Here is a 21,376-nt window from a genome sequence, read left to right on the forward strand (position 1 = left end):
GCGGGACTTAATGAGGTTCCGCAGATGCAGAGTATCAACCGCAGAAGCGGTACCGCAGAAGCGGCTATTTGACCGCAGATGCGGTTATGGCTGGGCAGAAGGTATTTAAGTTCTTCTTCGCGAATTTTGAAGGGTTTCTCATTTCTAACTTCGGACTTGGAGAATTTTGGACGATTTTGAATAGGGATTTCAAGGATCTTTGATAAGGTAAGGATTTTTGGATGAAAACACAATCCTATGGTGTTATTACATGAATTAAGACTGGAAAGTTAAGAAAATCATGGACTAAAAATGGAGGTTATGGCTTGAACTTAAGAGAACTAAGATTAGGGATTTGAAGGGTTGTTAATTGAACTCCGATTCTTGTGATTTTTATATGTATGAACTCGTGGCGAGATAAGGAATCTAATGATGTAAAAATTTTTGAGTTTCAAGAAGTGGGCCCGGGGCTCGGGTTTTGCCAATTTTGGGATTTTTGATATTTTTCGATTGTTTTCGATTGGGTATTGTTCCCTTAGCCTATTGTGACGTATTCGTTGTGGTCTTGGTTAGATTCGACGCGCGAGGAGGTTGATTTGAGAGGCAAGGGCATATCGAGCTAGAGTTTTGGCCGGCTTGAGGTGAGTAATGATTGTGAATGATGTCCTGAGGGTTTGAAACCCGGATTGCACAACGTAGTGCTATATTGAGGTGAGACACACACTTAATGGCGAGCGCGGGGTCATTTACTACTGGGGATTGTGAATTGGTCCATCCCGATTGATGTTTTTACCGTGTATTTGTCTGAGACTTAATTGTTATCATCATGACTTGGGCTTATTGCCATATTTGGGCTTCGTGCCACTATTTGAATCCTTCATGGACTTTTATCACTGTTTCCTCACTATTTTGACATACTACTTGAACTCAGTCCTATTGATTTACACTACTTTACAAACTCAGCCACTTTTACTTGAATTTGAGACTTAAATGATCTTTCAAATGTTGTTTGCGCTGAGCACTACTGTTTTACTGATGCCCAAGAGGCTTATGATAATTTTTGGACTGAGTGAGGCTGAGGGCCATATGTGAGGACATGCTGAGTGATATGAGATACTTTCTATGCCACGAGGTGGCTTGAGTGATGTGAGGCCAAGTGCCGAGTGATGTTGCCACGAGGTGGCTTGATATAGCGCTTGGGCCGTAAGGGCCCCATCCGAAGTTTGCACACCCATAGTGAGCGCGGGGTACCCATTATGATCTGAGAGTGAGCCCGAGGGGCTGATACTGTTCTGAGTGATTGATACTGAGCCCGAGGGGCTGATACTGTACTGAGAGTGAGCTCGAGGGGCTGATACTATTCTGAGCGATTGATATTGTGCCCGAGGGACAGATTTCTACTTGTTATTTACTTGTTAAATTACCTGTTTTACTTGTTTTTAAAAAAGGAATATCATTTGATTTCTTCACTGATTTATTGTTTTAAGTGATTTTACTGCTTGATATAGAATTGCTTTGTGCCTTTACGTGTTTTCATACTTTCAGCCATTATTTATAATTATTACTTACTGAGTTGGAGTACTCACATTACTCCCTGCACTATGTGTGCAAATTAAGGCATCGCAGAGTCCGCACTTGAGTGCTGATTCTCCCAGTTCAGGCAGTGATTCGGAGACTACGAGGTAGCTGTTGGCGTTCGCAGCCCCGTGCCTCCCTTATCTTATCATTTTCATGTTTGTAGAACTATTGTATCAGATTTAGTGTTCAGTAGACTTGTATCCGGATTTCTTAGTTGCTCATGACTTGTGACACCCCAGTTTGGGCTGTGTCGGGATGGTTTCTACTATTGTTATCGTTAATTTCGCAATTTATGGATATTATATCATGCTTTAGAACTATTTAAGATATTTAACTGTTTAAAAGAGGTGTTCTATTTGATCTGGATGGCATTGTCTTCACAAGAGGTGCCATCACGACCGGGTTCGGGAATTGGGTCGTGACATAGGCGCTCCCCATTAGAATACATATAAACATCTAAAGGGCTTTGTGGATACCTGCTGGGGAAGCAAACAAACAAATGTGTCGGAGGATGCATTGAAACTGAGATTATTCCAATTTTCACTTAGAGGGAAAGCTTTGGACTGGCACGAAAGACTCCCCAATCCTTCCATCACTACATGGGATGAATTGGCCGACAAGTTTATAGCTAAGGTTTTCTCACCGGGACACATGACTGCATTAAGGGATGAGATCTTAGCGTTTAAACAGGAACTAAATGAGCCCTTTCATGAAATCTAGGATAGATATAGAACGATGGTCAAGGAATGCCCGAACAATGATATGACTGAAGCAATGATCCAACATACATTTTATCGGGGTATAAACACGACCAATAAATGTGTGGCAAACCAGCTAGAATGAGGTAATTTAATGAAGCTACCTTGTGCTGAGGCCTGTGAGATTCTTGATGAAATGGCTGACACTTTTTCAGCCTGGCAGAGTCGGGAGAATGTTCCTCTGGGGGACTCTTATGTCATAAACCTTCACAAGGAACTTCAAGACCACAGACAAGCCATAGCTAAGTTGATAAAAACCATGAACCAGTTAGCCAAAACATAGCTTCAGCAGATTCAGGGACTAAAGCAAGTAAATGCAATTGAAGGTGTTAATCTATTGGTAAACAAGAGGAGACAACATGGACAACAAATGCAAGGTGTTACACCCCCTTTTTCTCGCTAAATCGGGTTTATGACATTTGGGAGGACAACTCGTTCTCTTTCGGGAATTGGGTTTGAATTGAAGAGTCGCCACCTAATGATTAAAGTGCATTAGGACACTAGGAGGGGTTTGTTTAGAGCAACCAGAAATTGGGTAGGAGCTTGAAATTATCTCAAGGGGAAGGTGTTAGGCACCCCTCAAGATCCACTACTGTGGTTCCCGGCCAAGCTATTGTTGTGATTTTAAGTACAAATAACATGTAGTCAAGTAAGGCTTTCAAATAAGAGGGAATTTTCACGTAATGGTTACAAATAAACAAAAGTAAGAAAAGGGAACTAAAAGAGTTGATTTTCTTAAAAGAAATGTTAAAAAAAAAGATTTAAAAGAAACAAAGAAAACAAAGGGAAGGGGGTTCCTAGGTTTATTAATAATATGGATCACCCCAGACAACATCCGGTAATAATTCCTTAGTGAGAGGCTACACGTGATATTATCGCGTGGTCATCATATCCATATCTACCCTTCCCCACCCCATTAAGGTATTAAAGCGCGGAATGGTCTCGCTTACTTATTGCATGCTATTACCCGCCCCAATCCTATCAGCCTCGGAGGCATTTGGGACTACTAATCCTAGAGGGAGGAGAAGTTGGGCTTATTTGTGGTTTAAAAGGTAAAAATACTAAGGCGACAAGCAAAAATAAATATATAGCAAGTATGCGAAGCACATAAGCAAATAAGGCTCAAACAGACCTCCTTAAATCAAAGAAAAACATATAGTTTAGCATGTCTTACACGTACTAATTAGGGTCTGATTAAACTTAAAAGTTGGGGCAGACTGATTTATTGCATATTTCAGATAAGAAGCCCGAATCAGGCCTGCCTGCTGGTTGTAGTTAGTAAAATCTGATTCAGTTTATAAACTGTCCTATGGCTTGCCTAAGTGTTAGACGAAAACCTATAGGCATGATATCTACTGATTTCAAAAAAGATGAAGTATACTGATTTTAGAAAAAGATTGTCAGTTATTCAGGAAAGACGAGTTTTGACAAAAGATCATAAATTCTGCAGACGTTAGACAATGATTTTAGATTTGTAAGCGAGTGAAACATTTCAGACTTGGTTGATAGTTCCTATAGGCATGCTTTTTATGCGTTGCTGATTTTAAAAAAACCTTTTGGACAAAATAAGAATGCAGAAACCCTATAGGCATGACATCTAATTGTAGTTGATTTTCAGAACCTATAGACATGTTCTCTACATGCATATGCAGAAGTCACGATACTACATGAAAGTGCAGGGTCCCTATAGTCATGGTATCTAAATGAGAATGCTGAAGTTCCTATAGACGTTGTAACTAAATGAGAATGCAAAAAATCTTATAGACATGACGACTAAATGAGAATACAGAAATCTTATAGGCATGGTAGCTATATGAAAAAATGTAGAAATCTTATAGGCATGATAGCTATATGAAGAATGCAGGACTCTTATAGGCAAGTTATCTACCCTTTTTTACATGCATGGTTACCCTTCCCTTTTTACTAACCGTCCCAAAAGTTATTACTAGTTATTACAGTCCAAATAAAATAAAGAAAAATACATCAGAAATTGAAAATTACATCAAGGAGAGCCTGATTCAGACTTCCTGTCTGAAGTATGAAGTAAACCAACTCCAAAGATCATGCTTCAAAGCCTTTGTCCCACTTGGGTGTGTCAGAGTTCCCTAAGAGTTTCATAAGAACTCCGGCCGATGCTTACACCCAAATGTATCACCATATTAAGCCAAAGTACAGTGTGGAAGGGCCAGCCCGCAGGTGTCCAAGTTCAGAGGGAACTCAAGGTCCCAAGGCAAGGCTCACAAGAGGGGGGCAGAACTTAGGAACTAAGAGGGAGTGTAAGTGCAAAATTCTGAAAGGGGGGAAAGGGAAACAACACATATAGGGATATAGGGAATGAGGAGTTGCAAGAGGTAAAAGCAGGCTAGTGGGCATAACCCAACAATGGGAGATGCCGGCACACCCATAAGCCTACTAGAACACATTGTTTAGAGGTTAGGATCCCCTAAGGGATTAAGTTCAATCCATAGACAATAACTTGTATATTTCTATGTTTTAAACTGTAAATCAAAGCACATAAAGGGAAATAGGGAATAGGGATTCATAGCAGAAACAAGCAAAAGAGAATCAACATGTTATTTTAAGTATTTAACTCTACAAAAGTAGTAAAGTAGACATAGATGCAGAAAGTCGTAAGTAAACACATTGTGGTGATGCTGAAGTTAAATTAGGACATATCAGTTTCAAAGAAAAAAATAGGGAAAAGCAGTAGTCTTGTGAAAGTCAGAATGCAGACAAGAAGGAAGAATTCTATTATGTGAGAGTGAGAATTCAGAAGAGATTGTGAATTGCGAAGTGTGTTGTGTAGGGAAGAAAGGTCATGCCCTTTTATAGTGTAAAAACCAAGTAGAAATAAGGTAAGAAATAATTGAAGAGCTGATTGTCAATCAATTACACAAGACTCCCTTTAGTTAAGGGATTCAGATTCAAACGGGTATAAACCAATTAAGGAAAGAAATTAATCAAACACTTTGTGCAAAGTAGGCAATTAGGGGTGAATACATAAAAGTTATTTAAGGACAAAGTTTTTGAAATACATAGTTTGCATAAATAAGGTAAGGAAATCAATTGACAGCCAGTAAATCAACAGTTAGGGATTTTGTATGAATTAACCGAGTCAAAAAGATAGGAAAGGTTTTTAACTTAAGGGAAATCAGCAAACAATGGAAATGGAATCAATCAGACCATATTCAGAGGAAAGTATGAACTAGTCACAAATTCAAAAGTTACTTTAAAGGGAAGTCTATCATATATAAGGAGCATGCGAACATGTTAAGCATGAAAGAAGACTGTAGTGTCATTGTAAAGTCAGTAGAAAATCCAGTATAGAAAAGTTTAGCAAAAAGTCAGAGTCATATGAAAGCAAGGAATGGGTCTGAAAGAGTTAGGGGTTTTGAAATAAACCCTAAGTTCAATCAAATCACATAATCAAGCTTGGCGGAACCCCCAAATTCTAGGGTTTACACATTGAATCATCTACAAAGATGAGAAGGCAAGTAGTTGAAATAGGCTAGAGGTTTCAGAGTCGAAACCTCTTGCATGCTTCTTTCATCAACAGAAACTCATGAGAAAAACATGACAGAAAAGTAACATGCGGAACACAGTAGAAGCACTCAAAAGAAAAACACTGATAGGAACAGTAAAAGAAACATGCTTAAGAGATTTTTCAAAAGAAACTTAAACAGGGCTTAATAGAAGGAAAATAAGGAAACTTAAGAACTTAGCAGGAAAATACAGTACGAGAAACATGCTGGAACATAGTAGAAGATAAAAAATATAAGAACACAGTAGAAAAGCATATGAGAGCATAGTATGGAAAATATGGCAGAAGAACATACAAGCATGAAGTATATAAAACTCAGTAAAAGATCATACAAGAACGGAGTGTAAGAACTTAGTAGAAGAACATACAAGAATGGAGTGTTAAAACTCAGTAAAAGAACATGCAAGAACGGGGTGTAAAAACTCAGTAGAAGAACATGCAAGGTAGAAGAAAATATAAGAACACATTAGAGGTAAATAAACACAAAAGAAAAGGAAAGGAAAGTTAGAGAAACACTTAAGCATTTTAGAAAACCCTAGATCGGAAATGAAGCGGTTTTGAAAGTAATTTTTGAAAGAAAAGTTAGGAAAATCATTTGAAATCTTAAGGAGAGCACAGATACACAACAAATCTAAGGAAATCGAAGAAAACCTCGAAGGGTTAGGGTTTCAAAATAACCCTAGAAGTGAGATAGGCTTTGAAAGGTCACCGATTTGAGTCGGAGAGGCCAGGACCAGGCTAAAAAAACCATGGTACACCGGATCAAGGCCAGCTATGACTCTGGAACCTTGAATCAGCAGAGGTATGGGTTCAACCCTTCATGGTCAGGCCTCGAATCTTCAGGTATCAGGCGCGTGGGAGCAAGAGAAGGTGAGTATAAGACTCCCATAGCCTGAGAAGCCATGGATTCCGGTGGGTTTCAAGATGGAGGTGGTGGTAAGAGGCGGTTAGGGTTTGGGAATATTCGAGAGAGTTTGAGAGTTCAGGGGCAGCTAGTTAGGTGAAATGTTTTAGGGTTAAGGGGTGTTGGTGGATTAAAAAAGAAAAGGAGGGATTCTGGCCGTTGATCAAAATGATCAACGGCCTGGATCAAAGGGGAGCCAAGCGGGTTGAATTAAATGGGCCAGGGGTTGGGTAATTTAGAAATAGGGTCGGGTAGTTTGAAATTGCAATTGGTTTCAATGGGGGGGGGGTTGATTTGGGCTAAAATTTAAATAGGCAGGGCTAATATTTAAATAACCACTTTTTCCCTTTTTATTTTATAAAAAATAGTAAAATGATTTGTGGAAACAAACTAAAGGTACTAAATTGATTAATAATACACAAATATTAAATTAAAAATACTGAGATTAATTTTGTAATTATAAACGCAATTAAATCTAAAAATAGGCTAAAATTGCAATTATGTGCAATTTAATTTTAAAAATACTCAATAAATTTGTAAAAATTATCTTAGCTATATTTTGGTATAAATATGAGAATTCAATAAAGGAGTTACCAAAAATGATAATTTGGGAAATAATTATTGATTTTTTCTGATAAATAAGGCGATAATTGATTTAAAAATCTTTTTTAAAAATTGGAAAAATAATAAGATACTTGGACATGCTTATATATGCATACGTATGCTATTTTGAAAGTATTTTGCATATGAAAAATATATAGGAAAAAATTGGGTATCAACAGCTGCCCCTCTTTATCCGGGAAGGATGAAAGAGTTATCGGGTAAAGATATGATGGCCAATTTTGACCGAAAGAATGGTTTGAAGAATTTGACCAAGCCTTGGCTCCTGAGCTACCTACATATCCCTGGTCTTACAGGAATCAGGCCATATATAATCCAAGATCTGTCGGAGGAATATGCCGATGGAGATTTTCCAAGAACGGACGCAATGTTTGGGTTAGGATGGATGGTTAAAGTCTAATAGGGTTGCGGGAACTGGAGCGGGATTGCTCATGCTGAGACAGTCGTTACTCGCCGGTTTACCTACAAATGAACAATATGTTGTGCGGAAATTTAAACATGATGCAAGTTCCAGTCGGACCATGAAATGTTGTCTTTAGACGTTTAGGATGACGTCCTCAGACCATGACGTCCTGGGCCATGAAGCGTATAATAAGGATTTGCAGGCCATGAAATGGTGCTCTCAAGCTATGAGAATGATAACTCCGAACTATGACGCCTTTGAATAATGATATGCAAAAAATAAAAGGGGTCCTTAGGCCATGGCATGGCGTTCTCGGGCTATGAAAATGGTGCCTCCGAACAATGACGCCTTTGGATGATTTGGCGATTTTTCAGCCTATGAGATGCGATAGGTGGCGATCTTTCAGCCAGTGCAAATGTAAATAAGGTGGCGATCTTTCAGCCATGCAAGATGTAAATGAAGTGGCAATCTTTCAGCCATGCAAGATGTAAATGAAGTGGCGATCTTTCAGCCAATGCAAAATGTAAATAAAGTGGCAATCTTTCAGCCGATGTAAAATGTAAATAAAGTGGCGATCTTTCAGCCGATGCAAGATGTAAATGAAGTGGCGATCTTTCAGCCATGCAAGATGTAAATGAAGTGGCGATCTTTCAGCCATGCAAGATGTAAATGAAGTGGCGATCTTTCAGCCATGCAAGATGGAGGTAGAGCTTAACCTCGAAAGGCAGAATGGTAGCCTTATGCAATGCAGAGAATGTAGATAGAGGTAGAGCTTAACCTCAGAAGGTAGAATGGTAGCCTTATGCAATGCGGAGAATGTAGATGGAGGTAGAGATTAACCTCGGAAGGCAGAATGGTAGCCTTATGCAATGCAGAGAATGCAGATGGAGACAGAGCTTAGTCTCGGAAGGCAGAATGGTAGCCTTATGCAATGCAGAGTATGCAGATGGAGGCAGAGCTTAACCTCTAAAGGCAGAATGGTAGCCTTATGCAATGTAGAGAATGCAGATGGAGGTAGAGTTTAACCTCAGAAGGCAGAATGGTAGCCTTATGCAATGCAGAGAAATGCAGATGGAGGTAGAGTTTAGTCTCGAAAGGCAGAATGGTAGCCTTATGCAGGAAGTAAAAATGGCAAATGGCAATAGAGTTTTCTTAACTGATAGCAGATTGCGGTATCGTGATTGCTGGGGATATAGTGCCTACTGGGAACACTGTTGTGCGGATTGCAGTTGCGAGAAAGTGCAACGGTTCGGAGAGTTGTATTCCTGAACTTTGTGAGTAAGTGTATAGTATATTTGATGATTTTGCAACTCAAGTGCCTGCATCCAAAGAAAAATCATGAGTTTGTAAAGGGGGAAAAGTTAGTTCGTATCCCCAATGGCTTTGCTTGACCTGCTCGGTTTTGATCCGGCGATACCGTATATGTCACTGGGGTAGCGTTGCTAAACAAGGCAATTTTAGTAATAAATATGCATGATTTAGTAAAAGCATAACATAAGTACATAATTAAGAATAGTTCTCTTTAGATGAACCGACGACTGCGACGTGGTTCAAGACATTTCAACTTCTCTTGCTCCGGAATTTTAAGGGTTCTCCTCAAAATTCTACCCCAGTTTACTGGGCTGTTGCTTCTGACAGCTGCTAATGATAAATGGCTGGAATCGACTTCGGAATTTTGAGGGACCTCCTCAAAATTCTGCCCCAGTTTCCAATAACGGGGGAAATGGAAATTTTATTGAATTGTGACTGAACCCATAAGGCTGCCTATGTATCCCCTCTTAAACGGGAATCAGGTCAAGCGTAGTTCAAATTACATCATATAAGGAAAGCATAAAGATTACACATAGTATCGCTTGACTACGTCTGAATTGATCGGCTTTGTCCAAACTTCTCCGTCTATTTCTGCAAGTATGAGAGCTCCTCCTGTTAGACCCCAGTGAACCATGTACGGACCCTGCCAGCTGGGAGAGAATTTTCCTTTGGCTTCATCTTGATGCGGAAAAATTTTCTTTAACACCAGTTGCCCCAGTGTGAATTGTCTTGGCTTGACTCTTTTGTTGAAGGCTTTGGACATTCTGGTCTGATAGAGCTGACCGTGGCAAACTGCATTCATTCTCTTTTCATCTATAAGAGCTAGTTGCTCATAACGACTCTTCTCCCACTCTGCGTCGTCGAGCTCTGCTTCCTGTATGATCCTCAAGGAAGGGACTTCCACTTCAGCGGGAATGACCGCTTTTGTACCATAGGGTTTCCCCTATTGATGTGCGGACTGTGGTGCGGTATCCCAATAAAGCAAATGATAGCTTCACGTGCCACTGCTTATGCTTCTCTATCATTTTTCTTAGTATCTTCTTGATATTCTTGTTGGCGGCCTCTACGACTCCGTTCATCTGAGGTCTGTAGGCTGTAGAATTCTTGTGTTTGATCTTAAAGGTTTCACACGTGGATTTCATCAAATCACTGTTGAGGTTGGATCCATTATCAGTAATGATTGACTTTGGAATTCCGAACCGACACATGATACGGTCGCGGACGAAATCCGCCACGACTTTCTTAGTCACTATCCTGTAAGATGCTGCTTTAACCCATTTGGAAAAGTAATTAATTGCTACTAGGATAAACCTGTGCCCGTTTGATGTGGCGGGTTCGATTGGTCCGATAACATCCATTCCCCAGGTGGCGAACGACCACGGTGAGCTTGTTGTATTAAGCTCATTTGGAGGCACCTTTATCATGCCTGCATGTATCTGGCAGCGGTGGCACTTTCGGACATACTAGATGCAATCTGTTTCCATAGTCATCCAAAAGTAACCAGCTCGGAGTATTTTCTTTTCTAAAACAAAGCCGTTCATATGTGGACCGCAGGTCCCTGCATGAATTTCCTCTAATAGCCTGGATGCTTCCTTTGCATCGATACACCTTAATAATCCCAAATTAGGAGTCCTCATGTACAGGATTCCTCCGCTGTGAAAGAAATTGTTGGATAACCTCCGAAGCGCGCGCTTCCGAATAGCGTTTGCGAGCTCTGAGTATTCTCCTTTTGCCAAGTATTCCTTGATATCATGAAACCAAGGCTTTCCGTCTGCTTCTTCTTCGACATGAGTATAGTAAGTGGGCTGATCATGGATCTTTACCGAAATAGGATCAATGAAATTCTTGTCTGGATATTGTATCATGGATGATAGGGTAGCCAATGCATCAGCTAATTCATTCTGGACCCTGGGAACATGCTGGAATTCTGTCTTTGTGAACCTCTTTCTCAACTCCTGCACATGATGCAGATAAGGAAGTATATTGGAGCTCTTGGTCGCCCATTCTTCTCGGACCTGATGTATAAGCAAGTCCGAATCCCTAATTACTAGTAACTCTTGGATGTTCATGTCAATGGCCATCTTGAGCCCTAAGATGCAGGCTTCGTACTCGGCCATATTGTTGGTGTACGGGAACTTGAGTTTGGCAGATACCGGATAATGTTGACCGATTTCTGATACTAGGACTGCTCCTATGCCAACTCCTTTAAAATTTGCCGCTCCATCGAAAAACATTCTCCAACCGTCATAGGATTCTGCAATGTCTTCTCCTATGAATGATATCTCTTCATCAAGAAAATATGTTTTAGGGGTTTGTATTCTCCGTCCACGGGATTTTTAGCAAGGTGATCTGCTAGTGCCTGTCCTTTGATTGCTTTCTGAGTCACGTAGACAATGTCAAATTCACTCAACAGGATTTTCCACTTGGCCAGCTTGCCAGTGGGCATGGGCTCTTGAAAGATGTACTTGAAGGGATCCATACTTGATATGAGATATGTAGTATAGGCACAGAAGTAGTGCCTCAACTTCTGAGCTACCCAAGTCAAAGCACAACAGGTGCGCTCTAACAGAGAATACCAAGCCTCGTACAAGGTGAACTTCTTATGGAGGTAATAGATGGTTTGATCCTTCCTCCCCATTTCATCATGCTTCCCCAGAACACAACCGAACGCTCCGTCCAATACTGCAAAGTAGAGTAATAAAGGTCTACCTGGCTCGGGCAGAACTAAGGCTGGTGGTGTTGATAGGTATTCCTTGATTCTGTCGAAAGTTTTTTGGCAATCATCAGTCCATGTGGTAGCGGCGTCCTTCTTCAACATCTTAAAGATCGGCTCACAGATGACCATAGATTGTGCTATGAACTAGCTGATGTAGTTAAGTCTTCCCAGGAAGCTCATTACGTCCTTCTTGTTCTTGCGGTGGCAGTTCTTGAATAGCTTTGACCTTAGATGGATCCAATTCTATCCCTCGGCGACTCACAATGAACCCAAGTAGTTTTCCGGCAGGAACCCCAAATGCACATTTTGCGGGATTCAGTTTCAGGTTGTATCTTCTTAGTCTGTTGAAGAACTTCCTCAAATCTTCCATGTGGTTAGTGGCTTTCTTGGACTTTATGATGACATCATCTACATACACCTCAATCTCCTTGCGTATCATATCATGGAAGCTAGTAGTCATGACCCTTATATAGGTGGCCCCTGCATTCTTTAACCCGAATACATCATCTTGTAGCAGTACATCCCCCACGGCGTAATGAAAACCGTTTTCTCAGCATCTTTTTCGTCCATCCAGATCTGATAATATCAAGCGAAGCAATCTACAAATGATTGCAACTCATGCTTGGCGCAATTGTCGATCAGGATGTGTATGTTTGGCAAGGGGAAGTCGTCCTTTGGACTGGCCCGATTGAGATCCTGGTAGTCGACACAGACTCTGACCTTCCTATACTTCTTTGGCACCAACACAATACTGGCTAACCATGTCGGATATTCTACTACCCTGAGAACCTTAGCTTTGACCTGCTTAGTGACTTCTTCCTTGATTTTCAGACTCATGTTGGGTTTAAACTTTTTGAGCTTCTGTTTTACCGGTGGACATGTTAGATCAGTTGGCAGTTTATGGGCCACAATAGATGTGCTCAAACCATTCATGTCATCATATGACCAGGCGAATATGTCCTCATATTCTTTCAGAAATTCTATGTATTCTTCCTTTTCTGATGGTGACAAATGAACGTTGATCCGAGTTTCTTTGATATTTTCTGCATCTCCCAGGTTAACAATCTCGGTCTCGTCCAGGTTGGACTTAGGTATGTTCTCAAACTTTTCAACCTCTTTAACAATCTCTTCCGGTATATCATCTTCCTCTGAATCAATGTCTGTTTGTTGCATAGTCTCGTTGCATGTCACAACCATTGGTTCATCAAGATAGGTAATAGTAATGTTGTATAAGTAAAGTAATGAGAGAAAATAATAAGATTAAGATTTGTAAGGAAACCAAAATGCTTTGATAAATTTCATAACTGTTTTGAACATTGGAAGATCTTATTGCGAAAATTCAAAAAATGCGAAAGGAAAATCAACTAGTAAAAATAAAAGATAGTGCATGATGCTTTGTTCAACCTTGCTACCCCGAGGCTTTCCAGGCTTTGGTGGTTTTGATGGTCCAATTGTTGAGGCATGCTCCTCTGCTCACTGCCTGTACGAAAGGGCCTTCCTCCCCTTCCTCTTCGAAAATGACACAACAATCCATGTCATCTTCTTCTAGGAACAAATTCCTCACTGCTGCCAGTGCTTCCTCTTCTTCCGACCCATAGATAACATCGGTCGGCTGGAAAGTCTGCTCCAAATGTGGTATTGGCTGCTCCAGCGGGTAGTATGGACCACGCCATGGTGGCGACCAATTGTTGAATTCCTCCCAAGTATACTCATATCCCAGACCAAAAGTGGTGCCATATTTCTTCAGTTTGATAGGCTTGGCGATTCTTTGGAAGTTCTTGCCAAGTCCCGTACCAGGTTCATATCCGCACCAATTTAGTATGCTCTCAATTTTGTTGCCCCACCACTTGTCTTTGTCGATGACATTGACTCGCTCGATGTGGTGATAGGTTTCCCCGCCTATCCTTCTCCTTCCCCCAAAGCTGGGATGGTTTGGCGACTGTAGATGGGATTGCTACTATCGCCGTGAATGATCACCTCTTAGTGGTTCCACTCAAATTTCACCACCTGATGCAGTGTCGATGCTACGACCCCAGTGACATGAATCCATTGTCGTCCCAACAACAAGTTGTAAGATGCCAGCACATCTATAACTTGAAAATCACCGTCAAACCAAGTAGGCCCCATTTGCAAACACAGGCTGATTTCCCCAATGGTGGATCTTTAGGAACCGTCGAAAGCTTTGACGTTGATGGACCCGTCCTTGATCTCATGCAGCCCCTTCCCCAATGTTCTGAGTGTTACCAATAGACAAATATTGAGGCTGGAACCTTCCATCAATTAGGACCCTAGTGATAAAATAATCTTCACATTGCACGGTGATCTGGAATGCTTTGTTGTGACTCAACCCTTCTGGTGGTAGCTCATCTTCATGAAAAGTGATCTTGTGACTTTCCAATACCTGCCCTATCATGTTTGCCATTTCTCCTCCGGTGATGTTGCTTGGTACATATGCCTCACTCAGCACCTTTAACAAGGCATTCTTATGTGCATCAGAACTTTGCAGCAAAGCTAAGATAGAAATCTATGCCGGTGTTTTGTTCAGCTGATCAATGACTGAGTATTCCTTGGCTTGTATCTTTCTCCAAAGATCATCGGGCTCGGTTTCAATGATGGTCGTCCAACCAGAGGCCTGCTTATTCGACTCAGCTAAATGCTCCGGATTATAAACCCTGCCAGTTCTTATCATACCCTGTACCGCAACCGTTTCCCCGAATTTAAATTTCCCTTTCCTTCTCGCCTCGGCTGTGTAATCCCAAGGTATGGCATTTCTATGGAACGGTGTTACGACCGACATTGTTACTGGGATGGGCACCTTTACTCCAAATGGAGCACGTGTTTTAGAGGGTAAAACCACAACTTCAAACGGTGCGGGTGCGTTTGCTGGAGATCCAAACTCGACCTCAATTGGTGTTGGCGTCTTTGTAGGGGGTGGTGATTCAAACTCAAGTGGTACATACATGTTTACCTCGGCATCCCCAGAAGGCTGAGTTTGGACTACAATCGGATTGAGGGTGACTATTAGCTTCTTTGGTTCGTCACCTTCTGTGATTAAACAGATTGATCCTTTGAGATCCCAATCATCCTCTATTTCAATTATGTGAACACCTCCACCCTTATGGTCCGGTAGAGGGTTGTTGCATACATTCGGAGTAGGATCCTTTGCTACAATGATCTTGTTATCAATCAGAGACTGGATCTTATCTTTTAGAGAGCGACATTCATCAATGGTATGTCCCTTCATTTCGGAATGGTATGCACAAGATTTATTTGGATTGACCCACTAAGAAGGGTTTTAAGGGATTATAGCAGGGATAAGGGTGATATAACCAGCAGTTTGAGCCTTTCGTACAGCTGGTCAGTTGGTTCAGCAATGACGGTATACTGTTTAGGAGGTCTGAGATCGAAATTTAGTCGAGGTCTAGGAAAGTTTTGACGTATGGGAGGTGATTGATAGTGGGATGGCTGAGCATTGTAGGCTTGGTAGACATGTGCAGATTGGGAATATCTAGGTGAAGTAGGTTGATATGTAGGAGGTGGGGATGATTGATAAGTAGGTGGTGGAGTTTGGTAAGAGGGTGAGGGTGCTTGGTAATTCTGGGTAGGCTGATATGTGAGTGGAGGTATCAGATAGGCTTGGTATTTGATAGAGGATTTGGCTCTTTGTGCAACCATTACAGCACCTACATCCCTTTTCTTGGACGTACCACTAGACTGTAAAGCCTTATTGGTAGCTTGAAAAGCTTCAAAGTTTGTAACCATACCACTTTGATGCCTTCCTCGACCCTTTCCCCTAGCTTGATGATTTCGGAAAATTTTTGGCTCTCAATCAACATCAGCCTTTCATAGTACTGCGGGTCTTAAGCCCGGACGAAAAACCTGTTCATTTGTTCTTCTTCTAAAGCATGTCTAACCTTAGCAGCTTCTGATCTTCAGCAAGTGGCATACTCGCGGAATGTTTCCGTGGGTTTCTTCTTTAAGTTCTGGATATAGAACACATCTGGTGCATTTTCTGTGTTGAACCTGAACCTGTCCATAAAGTCGAACGCCATACTCACCTAGTTCGACCATTTCTTCAGATCTTGGCTAATGTACCAAGACAGAGCATCTCCCTTCAGACTCCTCATGAAAAGCTTCATGCGAATCCTTTTGTCTTTCCCTACTCCGACCAGCTTGTCGCAGTATGTTCTCAAATGGACTCTCGGATCCCTTGTCCCATCAAACATTTCGAACTTAGGAGGTTTGTACCCCTCGGGCAGTTCGACATCCGGTTGTATGCAAAGATCTTTGTAGTTCAACCCTTCAATCCCCTTACTTTCTTCGACACCCTGAATTCGACTAGTCAATTTCTTGAGTTCCGCAGCCAGGTTCCTGATGAGTGAGTCTTTATCATCAGACTCGGGTGTGCTTGAGACAGGTTGGGTAGAGTGTGGCATAGTTTCCACATAGATGGGGGTGTTATGGTGGAAATGATCATTTGTGGAATTCAGAGGTTCCGGGATGAGTAGTGGAGTATTGCTGGATGTGTGGCATGTATTGTAGTGGTGGTGAGGAGCGAGATGGTTTTGTGGTTTTAGGGTGTTTTGTGGAGGTGTGGGGTTCTGAGCATTTGGAAAATTGATATCTGGAGTGGTGAGGGAAAATGACAAGTTTGCCAGATTCCGAACCTGATCAAGTTCCTCCTTAAATTTCAACAGTTTCTGCTCGAGTTGGGACGCACTTTCTTTGGAGACCTGAGCACACTGAGTGACCTCTATCCGTTCAGTTGAGTTTTCCTTTCTGGTGTTGTTCAAATCTTCCATCTTTCCTTTGTTCCTACTTCTGATAAGACTAGGAGGAGGAGTGGGTGGAGGGCCCTTTGATCTTGTGAAATATGATGATGATGCTCGAACTAACCTTTGGGGAGGGGAGTAAATAAACAAAAAGTAAAAACAAAAAGGTAACAAGTCAGTGGAGATTATAAGGAAAAGATGTTGCGATATTTAAACACATAGTGCAAGAATATAAATCGTGTCATAATTTGGGAGCCTCATTGTGCCCGAGGTAGGCCTAGCGACAAATTGATTTGGAGAACTTAGAATGTTAAATGCCTCATTTTATTGATAAAAAGCAGACGAATCCCAAAACGACATTAAATAACAAGGAATAAAATGTCACTAGTGGCCATTGGCCTTATTACATTTCTTAAAGCAAAAAGAAAAGATTCCTATCTATTTGGTCCCCGCAGGACCTTCCTCAGGTTGAACGCTCTCGTTAATCAAATCCTCCAGCTCGGGTAGGTTCACCAGTAGAAATGCCTTTGCCATGTGTTCTCCTTCGTTTCCTTCAGCGCTCTGGCAGTCGGTGACTCTCTTCCTCACTTTCCCTTCCAATTCCAGTAGACTGTACTCCAGATATTCCAACTTTTCGCTAGCTTTGGCGGCCCTCTCTTTCCACTCGTTGATTTGGTCATTTGATGGAAGACTCCTCCACCAGTCCAGCAAGAGCGAGAGTGTGCTAACCATACCAAAGCTGGGGACCTTGTGCCTCATGTTTCTGCAAGACAAAAGGGTTAGGCCCTTACCCCCACTAGACTCGACTATTAAATACTGATAATTGGCATAAAAACATTTAATTCTCCAAATAAATGCACAAAACGTGATAGTGTCTGTTTGGGTTTTTGGGAAACCTAGTGGACTTTGGATAAGGCTATCTTAAAGAGTCATTATGCGGACAACATAATTGACTCGGCTAGGTTTGACCATGATGTATGCACAATTAAACAAAGTAAGGTTTCTATGGGGGTTTTAGACTGGTACCCTTGAGTAGACAACTCAAGAGGGAAAGTCACGGAACCGTCGACTACACCGTTGATCGACTGGTTTTACCGTAAATACGCCTTTGCCGGATTTAAAGGGTGATAATATCGGAAGAGTGCCACCACTCATTATAAGCATTGTTATGGTATTTGTTTGGCACGAGTGGAATATGATGTTGAAAACATGCTTATGCAATAATTAAAACAAGTTGTCACGTATTTGCACGTTCATAAAGTAATAATTACAACAATTTAAAACAGTAATAAATGAGTACATTAAAGGAAAGCAATGAAAGAAACAAGAGACAAGTTAGTTTTTGCAGTAGAAGAGGGAATTAAATTCTTAAAGGTATTAAACAAATAAAACACATAAGAAATGTAAAGTCACAGTAATAGCTTGAAATGTTAGAAGCCTAAAAGATGTCCCCAGCAGAGTCGCCACGCTGTTGCGCCCCCTTTTTATTGCAAAATCGGGTTTATGATATTTGGGAGGACAACTCGTTCCCTTTCGGGAATTGGGTTTGAATTGAAGAGTCGCCACCTAATGATTAAAGTGTATTAGGACACTAGGAGGGGTTTGTTTTGAGCAACCAGAAATTGGGTAAGGGCTTGAAATTATCTCAAGGAGAAGGTGTTAGGAACCCCTCAAGATCCACTAGTGTGGTTCCTGGCCAAGCTATGGTTGTGACTTTAAGTACAAATAACATGTAGGCAAGTAAGGCTTTCAAATAAGAGGGAATTTTCACGTAATGGTTACAAATAAACAAAAGTACGAAAAAGGAACTAAAAGAGTTGATTTTCTTAAAAGAAATGGTAAAAAAAGATTTAAAAGAAACAAAGAAAACAAAGGGAAGGGGGGTCCTAGGTTTATTAGTAATATGGATCATCCCATAAGCACATAATATGAAGCACATAAGCACATAAGTACATAAGCAAATAAGGCTCAAAGAGACCTCCTTAAATCAAAGAAAAGCATATAGTTTAGCATGTCTTACACGTACTGATTAGGGTCTGATTAAACTTAAAAGTTGGGGCAGACTGATTTATTGCATATTTCAGATAAGAAGCCCGAATCGGGCCTACCTGCTGGTTGTAGTTAATAAAATCTGATTCAGTTTATAAACTGTCATATGGCTTGCCTAAGTGTTAGATGAAAACCTATAGGCATGATATCTACTGATTTCAAAAAAGATGAAGTATACTGATTTTAGAAAAAGGTTGTCAGTTATTTAGGAAAGACGAGTTTTGACAAAAGATCATAATTCTACAGACGTTAGACAATGATTTTAGATTTGTAAGCAAGTGAAACGTTTCAGACTTGATTGATAGTTCCTATAGGCATGCTTTCTATGCATTGCTGATTTTAAAAAACCCTTTTGGACATAATAAGAATACAGAAACCCTATAGACATGACATCTAATTGTAGTTAATTTTTAGAACCTATAGACATGTTCTCTACATGCATATGCAGAAGTCACAATAACTAGATGAAAGTGTAGGGTCCCTATAGTCATGGTATCTAAATGAGAATGCTGAAGTTCCTATAGACGTGGTAACTAAATGAGAATGCAGAAAATATTATAGACATGGCGACTAAATGAGAATGCAGAAATCTTATAGGCATGGTAGCTATATAAAAAATGCAGAAATCTTATAAGAATGGTAGCTATATGAAAAATGCAGAAATCTTATAGGCATGGTAGTTATATGAAAAAATGTAGAAATCTTATAGGCATGGTAGCTATATAAAGAATGCAGGAATCTTATAGGCAAGTTATCTACCCTTTTTTACATTCATGGTTACCCTTCCCTTTTCACTAACCGTCCCCAAAAGTTATTACTAGTTATTACAATCCAAATAAAATAAAGAAAAATACATCAGAAATTGAAAATTACAACCAAGGAGAGCCTGATTCAGACTTCCTGTCTGAAGTATGAAGTAAACCAACTCCAAAGATCATGCTTCAAAGCCTTTCTCCCACTTGGGTGTGTCAGAGTTCCCTAAGAGTTTCATAAGAACTCTGGGCGGTGCTTACACCCAAATGTATCACCATATTAAGCCAAAGTGCAGTGTGGAAGGGCCACCCCTTAGGTGTCCAAGTTCGGAGGGAACTCAAGGTCCCAAGGCAAGGCTCACAAGAGGGGGCAGAACTTAGGAACTAAGAGAGAGTGTAAGTGCAAAATTCTGAAAGGGGGGAAAGGGAAAAAACACACATAGGGATATAGAGAATTGGGAGTTGCAAGAGGTAAAAGCAGGCTAGTGGGCATAACCCAACAATGGGAGATGCCGACACACCCATAAGCCTACTAGAACACATTGTTTAGAGATTAGGATCCCCTAAGGGATTAAGTTCAATCCATAGACAATAACTTGTATATTTCTATGTTTTAAACTGTAACTCAAAGCACATAAAGGGAAATAGGGAATAAGGATTCATAGCAGAAACAAGCAAAAGGGAATCAACATGCTATTTTAAGTATTTAACTCTACAAAAGTAGTAAAGTAGACATAGATGCATAAAGCCGTAAGTAAACACATTGTGGTGATGCTGAAGTTAAATTAGGACATACCAGTTTCAAAGAAACAAACAGGAAAAAGCAGTAGTCTTGTGAAAGTCAGAATGCAGACAAGAAGGAAGAATTCTATTATGTGAGAGTGAGAATTCAGAAGAGATTGTGAATTGCGAAGTGTGTTGTGTAGTGAAGAAAGGTCGTACCCTTTTATAGTGTAAAACCAAGTAGAAATAAGGTAAGAAATAATTGAAGAGCTGATTGTCAATCAATTACACAAGACTCCCTTTAGTTAAGGGATTCAGATTCTATCGGGTATAAACCAATTAAGGAAAGAAAATAATCAAACACTTTGTGCAAAGTAGTCAATTAGGGGTGAATACATAAAAGTTATTTAAGGACAGAGTTTTTGAAATACATGGTTTGCATAAATAAGGTAAGGAAATCAATTGACAGCAGTAAATCAACAGTCAGGCATTTTGTATGAATGAACCGAGTCAAAAAGATAGGAAAGGTTTTTCACTTAAGGGAAATTAGCAAACAATGGAAAGGGAATCAATCAGACCATATTCAGAGGGAAGCATGAACTAGTTACAAATTCAAAAGCTACTTTAAAGGGAATCTATCATGTATAAGGAGCATGCAAACATGTTAAGCATGAAGGAAGACTGTAGTGTCATTGTAAAGTCAGTAGAAAATCCAGTATAGAAAAGTTTAGCAAAAGGTCAGAGTCATATAAAAGCAAGGAATGGGTCTGAAAGAGTTAGGGGTTTTGAAATAAACCCTAAGTTCAATCAAATCACATATTCAAGCTTGGTGGAACCCCTAAATTCTAGGGTTTTCACATTGAATCAAGTACAGAGATGAGAAGGCAAGTAGTTGAAACAGGCTTAGAGGTTTCAGAGTTGAAACCTCTTGCATGCTTCTTTCATCAACAGAAACTCATGAGAAAAACATGATAGCAAAGTAACATGCGGAACACAATAGAAGCACTCAAAAGAAAAACACTGATAGGAATAGTAAAAGAAATATGCTTAAGAGATTTTTTAGAAGAAACTTAAAGAGGGCTTAATAGAAGGAAAATAAGGAAACTTAAGAACTTAGCAGGAAAATACAATAGGAGAAACATGCTGGAACATAGAAGAAGACAAAAAATATAAGAACACTGTAGAAAAGCATATGAGAGCATAGTATGGAAAACATGGTAGAAGAACATACAAGTATGGAGTATATAAAACTCAGTAAAAGATCATACA

Source organism: Nicotiana sylvestris, chromosome 7 (genome assembly GCF_000393655.2).
Source record: "Nicotiana sylvestris chromosome 7, ASM39365v2, whole genome shotgun sequence".
Lineage (NCBI taxonomy): Eukaryota > Viridiplantae > Streptophyta > Magnoliopsida > Solanales > Solanaceae > Nicotiana > Nicotiana sylvestris.